Below are 22,210 nucleotides of genomic sequence, written 5' to 3' on the forward strand. Positions count from 1 at the left end.
GTTCTGCCCTGATCTTAGTTATTTCTTGTCTTACGCTAGCTTTTGAATTTGTTTGCTCTTGCTTCTCTAGTTCTTTTAATTGTGAGGTTAGGGTGTTGATTTGAAATCTTTCTAGCTTTCTGATATGGACGTTTAGTGCTATAAATGTCCCTCTTAACACTGCTTTAGCTGTGTCCCAGAGATTCTAGTATATTGCCTCCTTGTTCCCATTGTTTTCAAAGAATTTCTTGATTTCTGCCTTAATTTCATTATTTACCCAGGAGTCATTCAAGAGCAGGTTGTTCAATTTCCATGTAGCTGTGTGGTTTTGAGTGAGTTTCTTAATCCTGAGTTCTAATTTGAATGCACTATGGTCTGAGAGACTGCTTGTTATGATTTCAGTTCTTTTGCATTTGCTGAGGAGTGTTTTACTTCCAATTATGTGGTCACTTTTAGAGTAAGTGCCATGCGGCACTGATAAGAATGTATATTCTGTTGTTTGGGGTGGAGAGTTCTGTAGATATCTATTAGGTCCACTTGATCCAGAGCTGAATTCAAGTCTTGAATATCCTTGTTAAATTTCTGTCTCATTGATCTAATATAGGCAGTGGAGTTTTAAAGTCTCCCACTATTATTGTGCAGGAGTCTCTCTGTGTAGGTCTCTTAAGAACTTGTTTTATGAATCTGAGTGCTCCTGTAGTGGGTGCGTATATATTTAGGACAGTTAGCTCTTCTTGTTACATTGATCCCTTTACCATTATGTAATGCACGTCTTTGTCTTTTTTGATCTTGTTGGCTTAAAATCTGTTTTGTCAGAGACTAGGATTGCCACCCTGCTTTTTTCTGCTTTCCATTTGCTTGATAAATATTCCCCCATCCATTTACTTTGAGCCTATGTGTGTCTTTGCATGTCAGATGGGTCTCTTGAATACAGCATACAGTTGGGACTTGGCTGTTTATCCAATTTGCCAGTCTGTGTCTTTTAATTAGGACATTTAGCCCATTTACATTTAAGTTTAATATTGTTATGTGTGAATTTGATGCTGTCATCATGATGCTAGCTGGTTATTTTGCACACTAGTTGATGCAGTTTCTTCTTAGTGTCATTGGTCTTTATATTTTGCTGTGATTTGCAGTGGCTGGTACCGGTTTTTCCCTTCCATATTTAGAGTTTCCTTCAGGAGCTCTTGCAAGGCAGGCCTGGTGGTGACAAATTCCCTCAGCATTTGCTTGGCTGAAAAGGATTTTATTTTCCCTTTGTTTCTGAAGTTTAGTTTGGGCGGATATATGAAATTCTTTTCTTTAAGAATGTTGAATATTGGCCCCCATTCTCTTTTGGCTTGTAAGGTTTCTGCTGAGGTATCTGCTGTTAGCCTGATGGGCTTCCTATTGTAGGTGAGCTGGCCTTTCCCTCTGGCTGCCCTTAACATTTTTTTCCTTCATTTCTACTTTGCAGTATCTGATGATTATGTGTCTTGGGGTTGATCTTCTCGTGGAGTATCTTAGTGGGATTCTCCGCATTTTCTGAATTTGAATTTTGGCCTGTCTTACTAGGTTGGGGAAGTTCTCCTGGATAATATCCTGAAGTGTGTTTTCCAACTTGGTTCCATGCTCTCCCTCTCTTTCAGGTACTCTAATCAGTCATAAGTTCAGTCTTTTACATAGTCCCATATTTCTCGGAGGTTTTGTTTGTTCATTTTCATTCTTTTTTCTCTAATCTTGTCTGCCTGCATTATTTCGGCAAGATAGTCTTCAATCTCTGATAACCTTTCTTCCTCTTGATTGATTCAGCTATTGATACTTCTGTATGCTTCACAAACTTCTAGTGCTGTTTTTCAGCTCCATCAGGTCATTTATGTTCCTCTCTAAACTGGTTATTCTAATTAGCAGTGCCTGTAACCTTCTTTTACCAAGGTTCTTAGCTTCTTTGCATTGGGTTAGAACATGCCCCTTTTCTTCAGCAAAGTTTGTTATTACTCACCTTCTGAAGCCTACTTCTGTCAATTCATCCATCTCATCCTCCCTCTAGTTCTGCACCCTTGCTGGAAAGGTATTGTGATCATTTGGAGAAGAGATTTTCAGCATTTTTTCATTGATTCTTTCTTGTCTTCATAGTTTGTCTAGTTTTGATCTTTGAGGCTGCTGACCCTTGGATGAGGTTTCTGTGGGGCATTTTTTGTTGATGTTATTGTTGTCCCTTTCTGTTTGCTGGTTTTTCTTTCAATAGTCAGGTCCCTGTAGGGCTGCTGCTGTTTTCTGGGGGTTCACTTCAGGTCCTATTCATCTGATTCACTCCCATGCCTGGAGATGCCACTCAAGGAGACTGAAGAGCAGCAAAGTTGGGTGCCTGCTTCTTCCTCTTGGATATCTGACCTTGAGGGTCACTGACCTGATGTCAATAGGAACACTCCTATATAGGGTGTCTGGCAACCCCTGTTGGGGAGGTCTCACCCAATTGGGTGGCACAGGAAGCAGGACCCATTTAACTAAGCACTTTGGCTGTCCCTTGGTGGAGGGGGTGTGCTGCACTGGGGGAAAACCCACTCATCTGGGCTGCCAGGATTCCACAGAGTTAGCAGGAGGAAAGACTAAGTCTGCTGGTCTGCAGAGAATATGGCCACTCCTCCCCCTAGGGGCTCAGGCCCAGGGAGATCAGAGTTCTGTCCCTGAACCCCTCGCTGGAGTTTTTGAAGTTCCTGCAGGGAGGCCCCACCCAGTGAGGAGGAATGGGTCAGTGTCCAGCCTGAAGAAGCAATCTGGCTGCGGTCTGCCACAACCGGTGTGCTGGGCTGTGGAGATTACCTCTTGGGGCCAAGCTGTCCAGTCTCCCTGGCTCCAGCAGGGGAAAAGCATGGCCTGGAGGTATAGAGATGGCTGGTCTTACAAATTTAAAAGGTGGAAATGGTTATTTCTATGTGCTATGCTCATAATAGTTTTCTACATTTTTCTCTATTTCCTGATAAATGTTGAGTATCTCTAATTCAAAAATTTACAATTCAAAATGCTCCAAAATCCGAAACTTTTTAAGCACCCACAAGTGCTAAATCTCACACATTAGTACTTAACACAAACCGTTTCATGCAGAAAATTATTTAAAATACTATATAAAATTACCTTCAGGCTACGTGTATAAGGCACATATAAAACATAAATGAATTTTGTGTTTAGACTTGGGTCATCTCCCCAAGATATCTATCTATCTATCTATCTATCTATCTATCTATCTATCTGTGTATATATATCCACACACATATATTTTCCAAAATTAAAAAAAAAAGTCATAAACACTTTCTAGTCTCAAGCATTTTGGATAAGGGATACTCACCCCATAGTTTGTAGATTGCATCAAGGGGCTTCCTTGAATATGGCTTTCAGTTGGGTTCCACAAATAAGAAGTATGAACCAGAAATCAAAGGTCAGAGGGAGAGGGTGAGTTTGAGGTATTTATTCCACCTGCTCTCTTCTTACTGGGTTGCTAAAACTTGATCCTGTCTGTCTGTGACATGAAAGTCACAGCTCCTATCAGGTGGCACTCTCTTAGCTATACTTTCACTGTTCTGACATCACTGTCCCCCTGTGCCCCATCAGGATATGCATGGGGACCCACTATTGCTAGCCTCAGGGTACTACAACAACCTTTAGTTTCCCTTACTTCTTTGCAAATAGTACTTTATTAAACTTATGTCAATTTTCTCATGTGATTGCACCATCTGTGTCTTATAAGGGTTTCTAACTGATATAGTACTTTTCAGCAGAAAGGTCCTCAAAAAATAGCCCTGAAAATGGGATTCTAAATTGGGTTTCTTACAGGATCAACAAAGATAGGGATAATCTCATTGCTGGGTGGGATGAGACGCTGCTAATTCATGGCATGCAGTGACGTTGATTATTCGTAGAAGCACTTCCATAGGAAGAAGTGCTGGTGGACATTAAAGCATCAGGAGTTCAAGTTGTTTTGGCAATAATAGTAATTATGGTAGAAAGGTCAGAGAGCTAATGCTGCTGGCTGTAGAGATTGTACCCAAGGAAGAAGACACATTGATTGCCTTCAATGACTGGCTTGTAACGTGGTGGTAGTGGGAGGTAGAAGTGTACTCTGTTATGCCTATGAAGGACTCCCTCACACTGGAGTTGCAGAGTTGCAGAGATGTGTTGCTCAACCCTGTCAGGTTGCTTAGGTGATGGTTTGGGAACAGATGGAGCAAAAGAGGGATCTTGAGATGTTGGAGGAAGACCACTGAGCACACGCAAATAAGCTGAGCTCTTCAAAACCCCTAATCCCTCAGATCACCTTGCTGGTTAGGACAGTTCCTCCACTTAATTGGAGGAAAGAAGTTTCTCCTAGACACAAACCTCCCTCAGTAGCTGTTTCTGGGGTGATTGCCTGACAAGTGATGGCAGTTGTCTCCAGGAGTCATCCACAATTCCTCCCTGAATGCAGGTTCATAGAATCATGTCCCAGAAGAACCCAGACTTGAGAGTATGAAGCCAAGTCCTGCTAAGAATTTCGGCACTTCCCAAGTTGTACCAGTAGGAATCGGCAGAGCAAGGTGGGAATCGATTCTTGGGTATTACACCAAGAAGGATAAACTCTTGTGCTAAATTACGTAAGATTTGGGATATAATGCATTGATCTAAGCCCTTGGGGGAAATTGAGTTGGCTCATGGTTGCCTGGACTTAATGGTAGTTCATGATCAATGATGTGCAATGCTGGAACTCCCCTGACACACTGTGGAGAAAGATGTCTAAGGGCTCAGGAAGTGAAAGGTGTTGGATTGGATGGATTATGCGCATGCTTCTCAACTCCCCTATCAGTTTCTAAAATGGCGCGGAAAGCACTCCCTTCTCACCATTAAGAAAAGTGTTAGGAAGAGGGAGGTAAAAAGGCTCTGTGGTGGTGCCCTCTCCACGCCGGAGGGGATGCTGGAGGATTAAGCCAGACACACACTATGATCTCTATGAGAATAACACATTCTGGTGTAGAAGTCAGAGTCCAAGTGGTGCAATTACCACAATAAGCCCCAGGAGTGGGCTCATAATCTGACATTTTGAGATACAGGGTTCTATAGTGGTAAAATAGTGGGGCAACCTACCAAGTTGTTGCTTAACACACATGTTTTTGAAATGTGATGGGCAGAAACATTTGAGGCACTATGTAGAAAATTCACATCATCTTACCTGGTCCTGAGTGGACACAGTTGAAACACAGAGCACCTGGAATAAGAAGGAAGGCAGACCCAGGCCCCTGGGAGGAAGAGCCCTCAGTGCAGGTATAGGTAGATATGTTCTGGAGCTTCCTGGCACCTTTGCTGGAGGAATCTGCTGCCATTTGCCATGATGCACTGGGGAAAGGGAATAACAGGTCTTTCTGGGGGTTATTCTTATGGGACTTAAAGGGACAGAAACTCCTGGAGACCCACAAAACCACTGTAGCTCCCCAGTCAGCATGGAGTCTTGGCCTGAGTCAACTTATCTCTGAATGCAGTGTGCCTGTAGCCCCACCTCTGTCATAATGTTATCTGAAAGGCCCTGATTGTCCTGATGTGCCACTGAACATTGCAGTGGTCCATTCTCTGCATGACAATTTGCTAAGTGGACACAGGCCTAAGAAGTCCATCAAACATGATGCTGGGAGCTAAGACCCTTGCACTGTCTATTCTCTGCAAGGGTGTTTTCCACACCACCACGCCCCCCAAATAGCTGTATGGCAAACTCCTGACTGTCATGAGCCGTGCAAGTTTAGAGATAACCAGGTCCATGCATGTTTGTGTCTTTTTGCAATGCCAGGCTTTTATTGATGCTATTTCAATCACAAAAGCCGTGAGCTACAATGGAGTTCCCAAGGAGGCAATTCTCTTTAATCCTTCCCATTTACTTAGTAGACACAGCCTTGGGCTCACAGGCTCAAGCCACCCCACAAGTCAGTCAATAATGCAAACCATACATAATAATATACTTAATATACAAATGTTATAGGTTAAACATTCAACAACAAAGTAACATTTAACATCAAGAGGAAAAAGAGATAGGAGAAAGGGTTAATGAATCAGTCCAGAGGGAGTGAAGAAGACAAAAGGGGTTCTGGTCTAGGCTGGGCGGATGGTCTCGGGTCTTGCAAGGAAGAATTGTTAATGGGGCAGAGCCTTCTGTGAAAGATGCCAAGTTCTTATCATGAGTGACTGCAAGATGGTATCAGTTAAGGGGGCCATTTCTAGCTGCTGGAGGCCTGCTCTTTTACAGTCACAGAGTCCTCTGGTGAGTACTGATAGTGGAAAAGTCTGCTTGTTGGTGTCCTTATCTGGTTGGATGCAGTCTTTTTTTTAAATTTGTTTATTAAGCAAAACATCATATTCTTGTTGGCAAAACACTGTGAGATATAAAATGGACTCTTTTCTAAGATGAAGTTAGTTATTTCAAGGGTACCATATATACTCACCTTCATTAAGTCTTTACTTGAATATTTCTTTTCCAAAAACATTTCCCTAACTAGCCTATTTAAAACTCTATTTCATATTACATGCATATAAGTGGAGGCTCATGTAGGGATGGGGAAGAGGGAAAATATTAAAATGAGATTAGAGAGAGACTTTGTGTGAACTGATGCCAATAGTACACTATAAATTGTGAAATATTATTTACCTAACTCTTTTCATCTGAAGTCCAAGTAAGAAAAAATATTTCAAAAATAATCATGTGTTCGTGGACACAGAGTGGGGAATATCACACACCGGGGCCTATTGTGGGGTTGGGGGATGGGGAAGGATAGCATTAGGAGATATACCTAATGTAAATGGCAAGTTAACGGGTGCAGCACACCAACATGGCACATGTATATATATGTAACAAGCCTGCACGTTGTGCACATGTACCCTAGAACTTAAAGTGTAATTAAAAATAAAAAATAAAATAATCATGTGTTCTCATTTTTCAACTCCCATTTATGAGTGAGAACATGTGGTGTTTGGTGTTCTGTTCCTGTGTGAGTTTCCTGAGAATGATGGCTTCCAGCTTCATCCATGTCCCTGCACAGACACATGGAGGGGAACATCACACTCTGGGGCCTGTCGGGGGTTGGGGGCAAGGGAAGGGAGGGCATTAGAACAAACACCTAATGCATGCTGGGCTTAAAACCTAGATGACAGGTTGATGGGTGCAGCAAACCACCATGGCACATGTATACCTATGTAACAAACCTGCACGTTCTGCACATGTATCCCAGTACTTAAAGTAAAATATAAATAACTAAAAATAATCAAACATTGTATTACGTAATTTTGTACAGTCTATTTTATACATGCATAGACACCTATGTAATAGAAATATACATATATGTGCTTACAACCTTTAAGAACATTAATGTCTTTTGGAAAAGTGAGAAAGGAAGAAATGGCAGGTGGCCATTTCAGTAAATTAGGTATATTTACAGCAAATGTATGAAAATCTTAATATCTCTTCTGTCTTCATGGTGAATACATAGATACTTCATATAGTTTTCCATATCTTTATCTAAGTTTCATTAGGTACTTTTTTTTTTAAGTAAGGCAAAAAGTAGTAGCAGACGAGACAGGAGAAACAGCAAGATGCAGCCCTCGGACAGCTCTGTCCTCTACTCCAGCAGGTGTAGACTTTGTCATAGGGGAAAAGGCAGGGTGCTGAAATGTCTCCCAGTAGTGAGCAACAAACAGTGTCTCCATTTACAGGCATGAGTGTGGCTATCATGGAAGAGTGGAAGAGGGAGTCCTGTGGGAAGGCAGTGAGAATGAATGCCTGGGAGGTGCAGTCATCAGGAAGCAGAGAAACAGCAAGTCAGAAACAGCATCCTCACTTTGTGTGTGTGGCATACCATGGCATAATTCAGTATAGGAAGGAGTGCTGGAGTGGTGGCATCTGCATGCAGCCTGTGTCCCTGCTCTAGCAAAATGTGGAGTCCTTTCACCAAATTGCATGTCCACTATCACAGAGCAAAATGGGGTAGAGGACAATCATGAGAGTCCAAGAGATATTACTTCTCATTTTATCTAAATAATAAGAAAGTAATCCTGATTTGCAAGATTTGGGGAGAAATTTTTTTTTAATTGCTGGTCAAAACCTACAAAATGTATAGTTACCATTTTCCCTCGGAGTGGGGCAACACATGCGTTGCACTTTCTTCAAACTGCACACACCAAATTGAATGAGCTTTGTAAATAAATCTCTATATACTTAATGCAAACTTTTTTTTAACAAGTCATCATCCTGGGTCTTGACTTATACATTCCTTAAAGTAGAATAAAAATATAGCAAAAATATGCATATTTAGGAATGCAAAAATTGTAATAAGTAATGGAAAAGTAAAATCAAAGTAGTGTCCCCACAGTTTCAAAAGATAGGTTTGGTAACCTCAAGTAAATAAATGTCAAGGAAAATACTGATTCATGCCATCATAATCACATGGAAGAGTCGGGCCAATTTTCCAAAGTGGGCTATGAAGTTCCTGTTTTTATAACACATTAGGAACCTTAATTTTATCTTTCTTGAATTTTATATACATACTTCACAAAAACAGAAAATTTAATACATAGAAAGCATACATGTATATGTTTTTTGATGATACATGCAAGAGCTTGGTTTATAATCTATGCATATATAAAGACCAAAAATGTTGGTACAGTGTTTTAATTATCCCATGGGTCACCAAGGACAAACAAAAGTCTAGAGGGAAGTGACAGAGATAAATTGAATCCTTTACACCTCATTATATTCTGCTGGTGAAAATCAAATGCTCAAGGCTGACATCCTCTACAGGAACCTGTTTCTGTACTTCCTCCTCTGGAAGCACTATGGGTCAGCATATTTCATCATGCACCTCCCCCCACAAAAAAAGCAATAAACATCTTTGAAACATTAACTCATTCCTATGATTCACAACTTTTTGAGTAGGAGGAAAGAAAAACATCACATTTAAAAAGTCTTATTTTTTGTCCTGAAGATCCCAAAGCTCAGATTATGTTTTCAGCATTTGGGAACAAATTAGAAACTCTGTAGGTTCTAAAGCGTTGGCTAATCTCTACGTGTACCTGAAGGCAGAGTAAGAAGTATGAGAAGAACACAAATAATTGATATTCACAAGTTGGTCCTCAGAGCCCCTCTATAGAGGCCCCTCCTTCATGAGCCACTGCCAGGCAAAGCCACAAGGTCATTTTACAGGTATAAAATGATTCTTAGAGGTGATGGCCTTGTGTCTGTGTTCATATCACCAGCAATGCCTGGCTGTGGTTTGAAAGCACCCAGTATGCAGAGCTTTGGGAACCCACTCCCGATGCCCAGAACCTGGTGTCCCCGTAGCGGGCACCTCTGGATCCAACCTCATGGGAAGCCATGGCTTAAAATCAGGGAATTACTCTTTGTGCTGGAGTGTCAGAGGAGGAACACAGTAGCAAAAGGAGAATGGCACAGACTCAGACACTAGGCCAGCCACTGCCGTCACCCCAGGACAGAGTTAGGGGAATGGCACCTCTCCTGATGCTCTGTTCCTACCCTTCTCCCATCTTCAGTACACACAGGAGCAGCCCATACCTTCTTCCGTTGAGCTGTATGCTCTGAAGATCTGCACTATGCTCAAGCTGTGCTGCGTAGATGAGCCCGCTGAAACATGCCTGTAGCCTCAACTTGTCTTCTCATCTCCTGGATGAAGATAACTGGACTTCTGCACATGGGTGTTGAGATGCTGGCTTCAGGTAAGGGGTGTCCTGTGCTCATCACTCCTTATGGGTTGATAACCGGCTCGATAGAAAGGCTCCTTGGTGGCTGTCACTCTTCCGTGACATAAAACAGCATGTGCCAACTTGTTCCCTGCATCAACCTTGCAGAGCTGGCTCCCTAACAGCCCCCCGGAACTCCTGTGACCCCCACAAGCAGTCTTTTTCAATCCTTTTTCATTGGAGAGGAGTCAAATTGAAAGTCTAAGGGAAGAGGCAAAAATGGGTTGTCTGAGGGGCTCTTTCATTTATTCTGGGTCTATTTGCATAGCAATATGTTTGTCCCAGAAATCAAACTGTCTTCTTTTCAAGGGAACAAAACCAAACAAAGCAAAATAACACAAAACTTTAAAATCATCTAGAAGCCCAGTTGAGCATGAAATGGACGTTGGGAAGGACATCAATAATTGTAAGAAGTGTTGCAAATGATCCAGAACTGGCATGTGGATTAAGCTAAAAATATTAGTTTTCATTGTGAAACAGTCAACATCATTCTGTTCAAGCCTTTGTTTAAGCAATCCTTAACCAGGGTAAACTGCAGCTTGAGCTTGCTGGGAGTTGACACGGCAGGTTGCAAAGGGTGGAAGGTTTCCCGACGTCCCGGCGCTATGCTCTTGAGCTTTGAGCAGGAATGTGTGCAGCCTGCAATCCCACAGGAAGCAGGGGATCTGCAAAAACAGGAATTGAAAGGCAATTACCTGGCATCAGACTGGCACAATCTGTTCAAGGGACTCGTCCGCCGGCATGGGGTCAGTGGGAGAGGGAGCCGAGCTGGTAACAGATCCTTCCTTCAGCCTCAGCAGTTCCAAGAGACACCGACATGTTCTTGCCAGGACTTAGGGCCAGCAGAGCAGAGGGCTGCATTTTCCCTTTTTTTTTTTTTCATCTATGCAGAAGATTTCTATATCCAGATATGGAGGACCTACATTTTTATAAAGCAGTATGCTTTGGGGATATTTAAAATCAGTAATTTCACTCCCTGCCTCTCCCCTGGTACACTACATTAGATGAACAATTAGTATATTAGCCACAGCCCAAGCATGAGGAAAGGGAAAACATGCAAAAACAAGACTTACATGAAAGAGAAAATAAGAGTCTACATAGATATCAGTATGAAGAGATTTCTACTTTCGAACTCCAGCTATTTCTGTTTCTGTTTTGGAAATCCAACTAATATTTTTTAAAGTGAGCATACGTCATTCTTCGTATAGTATTACTGTGTTATTCTGGATAAAAGACTTAAACGTACAAAAAAATACAACTCTAAGAAAGATGGCAGGGATGTATTGATGAATTAGACAATCACAGAGCCTTCAAGCCATGATGCCTTAAATGTTCCTTCAATGACTGAGGTGTGAATCTTCTAGTGCCTGTTGCAGAAAGAAAGCTTTTAGACATCTCTTAGCAAAGGGGAGCTAGTGTGCAAGTTTGCAATAAGCATTCATCAACTGGTATGTACTTTTATTCAGTATATATGGTTTTATATAGTAGGGCAAATAGAAGACAAAGAAGCAATGACTTAAGGACTGATTTGAATAGATAGCTTTCATGGAATACAAGTTGTACCTATTTTCTACAAAATATAACCACATTAACAAGGAATAGCAGAAACGAGGCAGTTAATTATTACACCTGTACTGCACTATTTTCTCCACAATGACAACAAACTTATGAATCTGAGAGCCTACTACGTGCCAGGCACAACCCACCCAACCATTATGTATAGAGATAAGATTCCCATTTTCTAGATGAGCGGGTTGAAGCTTTATATTAATTTTACCTAAACAAGTCCACCTGGAAAAATATCAGGTATGTTGTTGAATAAAAACTGTTTTTGCTGAATAGTAGGTATAGATGGTTTGTAAGCACATGCATTAACAATGTGAACTTTTACTTGTTTGGATTTTTGCACTCTGGAGAGCAAAGAGATAGAAGAGACTTTTAAAAATCCTTTGAATTGTATTTGCGTCTTATTTATTATAATACCACAAGAAATAAACGAAGATTAAAAACAAATATAACAAGCTGAAGGGACAACATATCACCAACAGGTTATTATTAAACAAGATGGGCTGGGCGCGGTGGCTCACACCTGTAACCCCACCACTTTGGAAGGGTGAGGCAGGCAGATCACTTGAGGTCAGGAGTTCAAGACCAGCCTGGCCAACATGGTGAAACTCCGTCTCTACTAAAAATATAAAAATTAGCCAGGTGTGGTGGGATGCACCTGTAGTCCCAGCTACTTGGGAGGCTGAGGCAGGAGAATTGCTTGAGCCTGGGAAGCAGAGGTTCCAGTGAGCCAAGATTATGCCACTGCTCTCCAGCCTGGGCGACAGAGCAAGACTCTGTCTCAAAAAGTAAAATAAAATAAAATAAATTAAATAAGGATGACTACTGATCAGTAGAGAAAAATTAGACTTTTTCTACCTCTGAGGTCAAACCAGATAGCACCATAGGCAAATGCTTCATAATTTCCCCTGTTGTTGTTGATGTTTCTTTGTTATGTTTTCCTGCTTTCAAGCCTTTATCACATTTCTGCCTGCAATCCCTAATAGTTTTGTAACAAAAAGAAAATTTACACTTTTGACATTTAAGTAAAATGTTAGGTTGTAGACATTGATGAACTTCATTTCAAAAGGAGTGCAGTCCAATTCTGGTCATGAGCAAATAGAAATAACACCATGTCTGCATATCTCTCGGCCAGACAGGTTTTATGGCTTTAAAGGCTGTGATCCTTCTGAAGTATTCCCAGGAGGACAGCTTTTATCAGAGCATTGCATTAGTCATGGTTACTTTCAGAGGGAGCAAACTGCTTTCCAACACACAGAGTTTGGACAGAAAATAATCTCCTGCTTTACCCCTTGATATTTTGTGAGATTGTTACTGGCACAAATATATTCCAAGTTACCAAAGCAAAGGGCGGAAATAGATGAGATGTTTACAAGGATTCCAAAATTTGGGGTGGAAATTCTTAGTGAAAATTCCTTTGAAGATAAGAGAAGATAGAAGCCAAAATCCTTGACAACTCAGGGTCAAACTGCTTTTCAGAGATGCCATTGAAAGGTCGCATGACCACAGCCACGGCCATGGTGAGTGCAAAGCTGTCTAAACAGCACATTTGAACCTTCTGAGAGGATGGATTCACCTTTCCCTGCTCTCTCCACATTGATTTCAGGTTGCTGTGTTTGCTAACTTCTTTTGGTTTTATCATCAGTGTGTGGATTCTGTCCCCCAAGGAGAGTTTAAAAAGAATAAGAAGGAAACTTGCTAGTAGGGCATTCTCTCCCCTTTTGGATTCAGGACATCACTGAGCTACAGGGAGTAGATCCCAGTTGACTTTTGGCTCAGGAATTTATTAACTGGATGGCCATAGCCTCCCTAACACTCACTTTTCTCACAGTGAAATCAAGGGGCTTGAACTGGATCAGAACAGACAAATTACTTTCTTCAGTTTAGGAAACCCTTTATGAAAGAACATCACAAATGGGATTTAATTAAATGAAAGATCTTCTGTACAGAGAAAGAAACAATCAACAGAGTTAACAGACAATGTGCAGAATGGAAAAAAAAATTTGCAAACTGTGCACCTGACAGAGGACTAATATCTAGAATTTACAAGGAACTCAAACAACAACAGCAAATAACAATAAATAATCCCATGAAAAGTGGGCAAAGAACATGAATAAACATTTTTCAAAATAAGACAAAATGGCCAAAAAGCATATGACAAAATGCTCATCATCACTAACCATGAGAGAAATGCAAATTAAAACCACAATGAGGCATCATCTTACTCCAGTCAGAATGGCTGTTATTGAAAAGACAAAAAATAACAGATTGCTAGCGAGGACACGGGTAAAAGGGAACTCTTATACACTGTGAGAAGGAATGCAAATCAGTTCAACTTCTATGAAAACAGCATGGAGATTTCTCAAAGAACTAAAGATAGAACGATCATTTGATCCAGCAATCCCACTATTGGGTATCAACCCAAAGGAAAAGAAATCACATCAAAAACATACCTGCGCTTGCATGTTTATCACAGCACAATTCACAATAACAAAGATAGGGAATCAACCTAAGTGTCCATCGATGAATGATTAGATAAGCAAAATTGTATATATATATATATAGAGAGAGAGAGAGAGAGAGAGAGATATAGATATATTTACATACACACACACACAATAGGATACTATTCAGCCATGAAAAAGAATAAAATTATGTCTTCTGCAGCAACATGGATGGAATCAGAGGCCATTATCTTAAGTGAAACAACTCAGAAACAGAAAGACAAATATTGAATATTCTCACTTATAAGTGGGAGCTAAATGATGTGTACACATGGACGTAAGAAGAGTGTGGAATGATAGCCAGTAGACACTCAGAAGGGTGGGGAGATGGCAGAGAATAAGGGATGAGAATTACTTAAGAAGTACAAAGTATGTTAGTCCAGTGATGTGCCCACTAAAAGCTCTGGCTTCTTCACTGCACAGTATATCCATGTAACAAAATTGCACTTCGACTCCATAAATTTATACAAATAAAAAATTTCTAAAAAGAAAATCCCATCATTTAGAATAAACAAATATAAGGCATACACTTCATACATTTATTAAAGCATTTTTCTCTGAATCAGCCTGCAAGGACTTGGAGGAAAAGCAAGGCTCATAGGTGCAAGAACGAAAAAGTCTGAGCTCTCCCAATGCTCCCAGCAAATGCTTCTCTATTCCACTGCCTTCCACTCAAGTGTGATTCAGATTTAAAATCATTCCTTAGAGTTTTTCTTGCTTAACACTCTGGAAAAGTTTCCTCTCTGACAATGTGCTTTACATATTAAAATATATTTTGTCACTATTTCACCTATTATATTTCCAGCCTGATATGAGTATCTGGTAGGATGTCTGAAGATGTTAATTACAGTGATAATAGACATGGAAAATATATGGTTTGTGAATTTTGATTTTAGACATAATAGAGAAATAAAGTCAGATATTCCAATAAACCATCAAGGCAGCCATTGTTTATTCTAAACCCAAACTGAAGAGGGGATTGCTGGTGAGACTTTCAGTAGCCCATGGATGCCAACTCATTCACTGTCATAATTGGTGGAAATTTAAGCTGTTTGAGACTTAAAATAAGCTCTCAGGCTTATGTGGCCCTTTAAAGACCATACTATAAGGCTTCACATTTCTTTTATTTGCCAGAGAAGGTTCACACCCATTTTATGAATGAAAAATAAGTGGAGGAAGGAAAGATCAATTGATGGGCCTACATTCGCTCATTAAGTTTGTTCATGGTACACAGGATGAAAATTGTAAGTCACCTGAAAGTAGGGTTTTATTGTGCTTATTTCTACACCAGTGTTTTTCTCAATAATCTGGCTAGGGTCTATAATAAGAACATTTTACAAGTGACCTAATAAAGATTCACACCCACAGAACTCAAAAAAGAATTTCATGAAACAAATTTTAGTCTTTATTTTTTCTTTTTCTTCTTCTTCTTCCTTTTGTTGTTGTTGTTGTTGTTGTTTGTTTGTTTGTTCCCTCTCACTCTCTTTTTTCCTTTTTGGCGTGATTTCAGTTACTTTTTATTTAAAACCAAAATATTTATTTGGACTCATTAATTGATTTCCCAACCCTCTAGGATGTCAGGTACTCAGATGGAAAAATACCCCTTTAAATTGTAGGCTCTCACAGGCCTTTTTAGCAGCAGTCTTGTTCTACTATGAAGTTTTTAGAAAAATAAAGCAATAAGAATGATGCTGTCAATATAAGTTTGGCAGCAGAACTTTCTAAGGAAAAACTCTCTTTTCTCTGACAACAAATTCTTACTACTATTTTGGATGGGAGTCCCACTGCTTCCTCACCCCAGCCACCTTCCTTTTTTGAAACAATGATGATACTATCTCACAATTATTTTTGTTTTTTAACACTTCTACTTAGACATAATTAAACAGTTGCCAATTTTGTATAAGGTCTCTAAATTTTATTTGTTGTTGTTAGAAGTTTTGGTTAGTATTGAAATGTTGATATCTGTGGATATTTTTAGGTACTTGAAGTCTTGCTGCCTGAAAGCAACTAAACATGACTGTAGTATCTCCCTACTGCTGCTAGCGCGGGACCCTCACACACCTCTAATTCATAAACGTGTCTTGAAAAGCCTACCTTTGCCAAAAGAATGTACTGTTCTTTTTTTTCCTTCAACTTTTATTTTAAGTTCAAGGGCTTATGTGCAGGATATGTAGGTTTGTTACATGAGCAAACATGTGCCTTGGTGGTTTGCTGTACAGATCATACCATCACCTAGGTGTTAAGCCCAGCATCCATTAGCTATTCTTCCTGACGCTCTCCCTCCTCCCACACCCACCGTCTGACAGGACCCAGTCTGTGTTGTTCTGCACATGTGTGCATGTGTTCTCATCAAGAATGTACTGTTCTTTCAGTCAATTAGAAATAACTATTTTTTAATTAGAAAAGTGAATTTTCCTGAGAAATATTCAATAGGGTGAGGCTTACACAGTTTTGTTATTGTTGTTACAGACCCCTGTTTAAATCTGTTGAAAGTTCTAAATCAGGGCTATCCAAAAAGTTAGACACTAGTCATATGTGGCTCATGAGCATTTGAGATGTGGTTAGTGTGACACCGGGAGTGAATTTTTCAATTTGATTTGATTACAGTTTATTTATATTTAAATTTGAAAACTGACACTCGACGAGTTACTGGAAAATATTTAAGTATATTTAGAACAACATGAGTATGTGACTACTTTTTATAAAACAAAAATACATATCGAATATTTACAATGAAAATGTGGCATTTGAATTGAGATGCACTGTAAGTATAGAATACACTCTGATTTCAAAGACAGAAAAACAACGCAAAATCGGTGACTAATAATTCTGTGTTGATTTCACAGTGAAATTATGTTTTGAATATGTTAAGTTTTAAGGCAATGGTCCCCAACTTTTTTGGCACCAGGGACCGGTTCCATGGAAGACAATTTTTCCACAGACTGGGCGGAAGGGGTATGGTTTTGGGATGAAACTGCTCCACCTCAGATCATCAGGTATTAGGTAGATTCTCATAAGGAGTGCGCAACTAGATCCCTTGCTTGCGCAGTTCGCAATTGGGTTCATGCTCCTATGAGAATCTAACGTGGCCGCTGATCTGACAGAAGGCGGAGCTCAGGCAATCATGCTCACTCAACCACCACCCACCTCCTGCTGTGTGGCCTGGATTCTAACAGGCCACAGGCTGGTACTGGCCTACAGCCTGGGGTCTGAGGACCCCCTGAAATAAGGTATGGAATTAAAATAAACTTTACAGTTTCTTTTTACTTTTACTGTAGCTGCTGGACAACTGAAATTACATACGCTGCCCATATGATATATTCATTGGACAGTGCCGATCTCAACCTTTCCCTCTTCCCAGTCTCCACACATGCCCAAACGTCAAAATGATGCCTACAAATTCAGGATGAATAGACTCTCTGAAGCATAATCATAAGTTCCTGTCTAGTCATCTCAAGTAAAAAGCTGTCAATGTATTATTATCATCTCTATTGTACAGAAGTGGAAACTGGATCTCTGGAAAGTTTAGCGACTTGCTGTAGGTCAGCTAGTAAGTGCCAAAGTTGGAGTAATCCCAGGTTTAATTACTTCCATTAATTTCCTCTTTATTGGCACTTACATATATAAATTCTCATTTTACCTACATGTATTCATTATCAACTTTTCAAATTAGTTTTTATGAAAAGCATATATACATACCAGACCCAATAACACTTAAAAATGTTGTGAAGACTTTGAAAACAATTATTCATATGTGGACCCTACGATTACTAAGGCCACAATTAATACATTTAGAATATATGAAAGTGAATTAGGAGTATTTTATTTACCAAAGGATATTATATTCCCTATTTATATAGTTTAATATATTCCACATATAAAAAGACTGTTACTAACAATGGTTACCACATAGTGGATGTTGATTCTGTGTTAGGAATGTTTGCTAATGCTTTAAATATATTATTTCATTTAATCCTCAAAACAACCACTCAATAATAACTTCATATAATCAATCATAATTTCACCAGGTCATTAGGAATTTTATATACAGTCCGTAAGATGAAAAGCTTTATGACACTAAGTGAACTTACCCAGGTCACATTAAGAGAGGAAGAGCCGCCAAGCTTTAACCCAGGTCTCTCCAACTCCAAGTCTGATCCTCTTAATCCTGCCTGCATGTACTATGTGTTAATAAAAAAAATCTCTTGACATGCAGGTTCCATCTCTGCACCTGTGTCAGCCATCTAGTTTTAAAACCAGTAGGAAAAAGTATATGTGGGAAATAAACTAAATGGGATGGTTTTAACTTATCTTGTGTGATAGAAAGCTTCTATAGAAGAAATAAGCAAACTTAATCAAAAGGAAATTGGCATGTCTATTGTTAGAAATAAAAATGGCTGGTTGTGATCATTTAGAACATTTACCTATTTAATGAATTTGTTTTAATTTTAAGATGGTAAAGGAAAATGATCTCTATGTAGATTCTGATTCCCGATCTACATGATGGAATAGAATTATCAAATGAGAGAAAGATAAGATAAAGACATACAGAAGAAGATGATAGATTAGAAGGGGAAAATAAAGCATTTAAAAAAATTATGGCAACATTTAAAAAGTCAAAGTATCAAATATGTGACCCTAAATTAGTTCAGTTTCCCCTTCTGTAAAATTGGCATTCAATGTATCAGTCTCAATGCACACTATACTCAATGTCAGCTTTTAGTTTAAACTTTAGTACTCACAGGGCTGTGCTCATATGAGCATCAGTGTTAGAGGGTATCACACAGTGGAGACATAGGTGATTAGCTACATGTTCTCCCTAACTCCACCCAAAATTGTGTTCAAAAAGTGCAACAGGGTCTGGTCAATCAGAAAAGAGACAGAAAGCTAGAGGGGATACCCAAAGAAGATTGACTGTAGAGGTGGAGAGGTGGCTGGAGCTGAAAGCATCCTTTGTTCCTGGCAGATGGCTGGTTCAAATGGCAATCCAAATATGTCCAGAAGTAGCCACACTATGTGACCTCTGTAAATAGACTTCCTGGGTACAAAACCCAGCTATTCACTTATTAGTCGTGTGTCCTTGAGTAAGTTATGTAACCTCCCTAGGCCTTGGTTTCCTCACTTGTAAATTGGACTAATAATAAGCAAGTGGCATTGGACTGAGAACTAAGGTTGTGGGTACCATCCAGATGTGCCATAGAGATAAAAATGGTGTAAGAAAAGGACACACATGTGTGAATCCATCAGATGAAGAGGACTGAGGAGCATCAAGGCACCGAAGGGCCCTTGGGGCTGCAATACAGAGTGTGGCATAGAAATAACATAGCTGAAGCTGGAGAGGGAGGCAAAGCCACATGGAGGCCGTGATCAGGATTTTATCCCACGCCCAAGAAAAAGCCAGGAAATGCACTCTGGGTTCAGACCCATATGTCTCTAACCAGAACAATGCAGTAACCTCCAGCCCAGTTTCAAAGACTTTAAGCTTGCCCTCTACTAATTTTATAGGATGCTGTGAGGTTAATCTTCCCAAAGTCATGGTCTGATTAAAACATTGCCCTGCTTGTTCAGAATTCAATCCAGTGCCTTGGGTAGACATTTAAGGTCAAATCAACTCCACCTGACATTTCCAGAATTATTTCTCAGTATTTTTGCTTCTAATCAACCTCACCATGTTCTAGAACTCACTGTTATGTAGGCAGAAATACCAAAAGCTGGTTCTTGGAAAAGATCATTAAAATCATTAAGGCTCTAGCCAGGCTAACTTAGAAAAAATGGGAGAAAACACAAAATACTAATATCAGATATGAAAGATGAGCACTATTACAAATTCCATGGGCATTAAAATGTAATCAAGGAATACCAGAAACAATTTTATGCCCACAAATTTGATAACCTACATCAAATGAATCAATTCCTTATGAGACACAATCTGCCAAAACTCACAGAAGAATAAATATACAATCTACTAAAGAGACCCATCTATATTAAAGAATTTGAATCAGTAATAACTTTCCAAAACAGGAAGCAGAAGGTCCAGATAGATTCACTGGTGAATTCTCCTAAACAGCTAAAATCTCTTCCAGAATACAGAAGAAAAGAGCATACTGTCTAAGTCACTATATAAAGCCATCATCACCCTAATTCCAAAGCCAGATCAGGACTTTACAAGAAAATAAAACTACAGACCAGTATTTCTCATGAACATAGTGCAAAAATCCTCAACAAAATACTAACAAATCAAATTTAACAAAATATAAAAATAATTACACACCATGACCAAGTGTGATTTATGCCCAGATATGAAAAATGTATTCAATATTTGAAGATTGATTAATGTGATTCATTTTATCAACAAGGTAAATAAAGAAGAAAAATCATATGATCATATCAATCCATGTAGTATTTGACAAACCAGCAGTCATACATGATAAAATCTCTCAGCAGACTAAGAATAAAGGGGAACTTCTTGAACTGGATAAAGGACATTGATATGATTTAAATGTCTGCCCCCTCCAAAACTCATGCTGAAATTTAATTGCCAATGAAATGGTATTGGAAGATGGGGCCTTTAAGAGGTGATTAGACCATAAGGGATCTGCCCTCCTGGCTGAGTTTAAAGCCTTTTAAAACGGCTTTCAGGAGTGGATTTCCTGCCTTCCCCTTCTGTTCTTCTGCCATGTGTGTGACAGCACCCCTACCCTCTGGAGGATACAGCACTTAAGACCCTATCTGGGACGTGGACACTGGGCTCTCACCAGACACCAAACCTGCCAGCACCTTGATCTTGGACTCTCCAGCCTCTAGGACTGTGAGAAATAAATTTCCGTCCTTTATAGATTACCCAGTCTGTGGCATTCTGTTGTAGCAACACAAAATGGACTAAGACAAATATTTACAATAAACCTAGATCTAGCATCATATTTAATGATGATAAACTAGAAGTAGCTTTCCTTCTAAGGTAAGAAATGATACAAGACTGTTCTTTCTCATCACTTCTTTTTGAAATTATACTGCAAGTCCTAGATAATGCAATAAGGCAAGAAAATGAAATGATAGATAGATGATAGATAGATAGATAGATAGACAGATGGATAGATACAGATAGATACAGCTATTGAGAAGGAAGAACTAAAACTGTATTTATTCACAAATAACATGATTATTTACATAGAAATCCTGAAAGGCTTGACAAAAATCTCCTGGAACCAATAAGCAATTATTGCAAGGTTGTAGGATACAAGGTTAATATCCAAAAAGCCATCATTTTCCTATATGCCATGAATGAGCAAGTGGAATTTGAAATTACAAACACATTACCATTTACATTAGCATCCCAAAAATAAAGTACTTAGATATAAATCTAACAAAATGGATACAAGATCTGCATGAGAAAAATTACAAAAATTATCGAAGAAATCAAGGAATAACCAAATAAATGGAGGGATATTTCATATTCATGGATGGTAAGAATCAATGTTGTAAAGATGTCAGTTCTTCCCAACTTGATTTTGGATTTATTACAATTCCAATCAAAATCTCAGCACGTGATTTTGTGGATACTGACAAACTTACTCTAAAATTTACATGTGTATTAGTCAGGTTCTTCAGAAGGACAGAACTAATAGGATAGAGGTATATATAAAGGGGAGTTTATTAAGGAGTGTTAACTCACATGATCACAAGGTCCCACAATAGGCCATTTGCAAGCCAAAGAGCAAGCAAGGCAGTCTGAGTCCTAAAGCTGAAGAACCTGGAGTCCAATGTTCAAGGGCAGGAAGCATCCAGCAAGGGAGAAAGATGTAGGCTGAGAGGCTAAGCCATTCTAGTCTTTTCACGATTTTTTCTGCCTGCTTTTATTCTGGTCACACTGGCAGCTGATTAGATGGTGCCCACCCAGATTGAGGGTGGGTCTGCCTTTCCCAGTCCACTGAGTCAAATGTTAATCTCCTGTAGCAACACCCTCACAAACACACCCGGGAACAATACTTTGTATCCTTCAATAAAATCAAGTTGACACTCAGTATTAACCATCACAACAGGTGTATTAAAAATTTTTTAAACTTTATATTTTCCCTAAAATAGGCTGTGAACACCCTGCCCAGGTGACCAGATGCTCTAGTTAATAAGAGTGGTCCTTGCCAACAGTTCCCCTTCTTGCCCTTCCCTGTCTGTGACCTAAGATCACTCAAATCCATCAATGAAATCCCCTCATGTCTTTGTGTGCTCCCTGGCTCCTAAGAAAGGCATTGGCTGACAGATCCTCTCTCCTTTTTGGTTCCCAACCTGCCTAGCTGAGCTTGCTCCCCTGGCACTCCTCGCATATGACCCCCTGCATGGCCTGCCATGCCACCCTCTCCAGGATCTGTGAGTATGATGAGTACTTTAATTTCACATGCATCTTAATTGTAATTTCCATGACT

This window comes from Pongo abelii, chromosome 14, assembly GCF_028885655.2.
Source record: "Pongo abelii isolate AG06213 chromosome 14, NHGRI_mPonAbe1-v2.0_pri, whole genome shotgun sequence".
Taxonomy (NCBI): Eukaryota; Metazoa; Chordata; class Mammalia; order Primates; family Hominidae; genus Pongo; species Pongo abelii.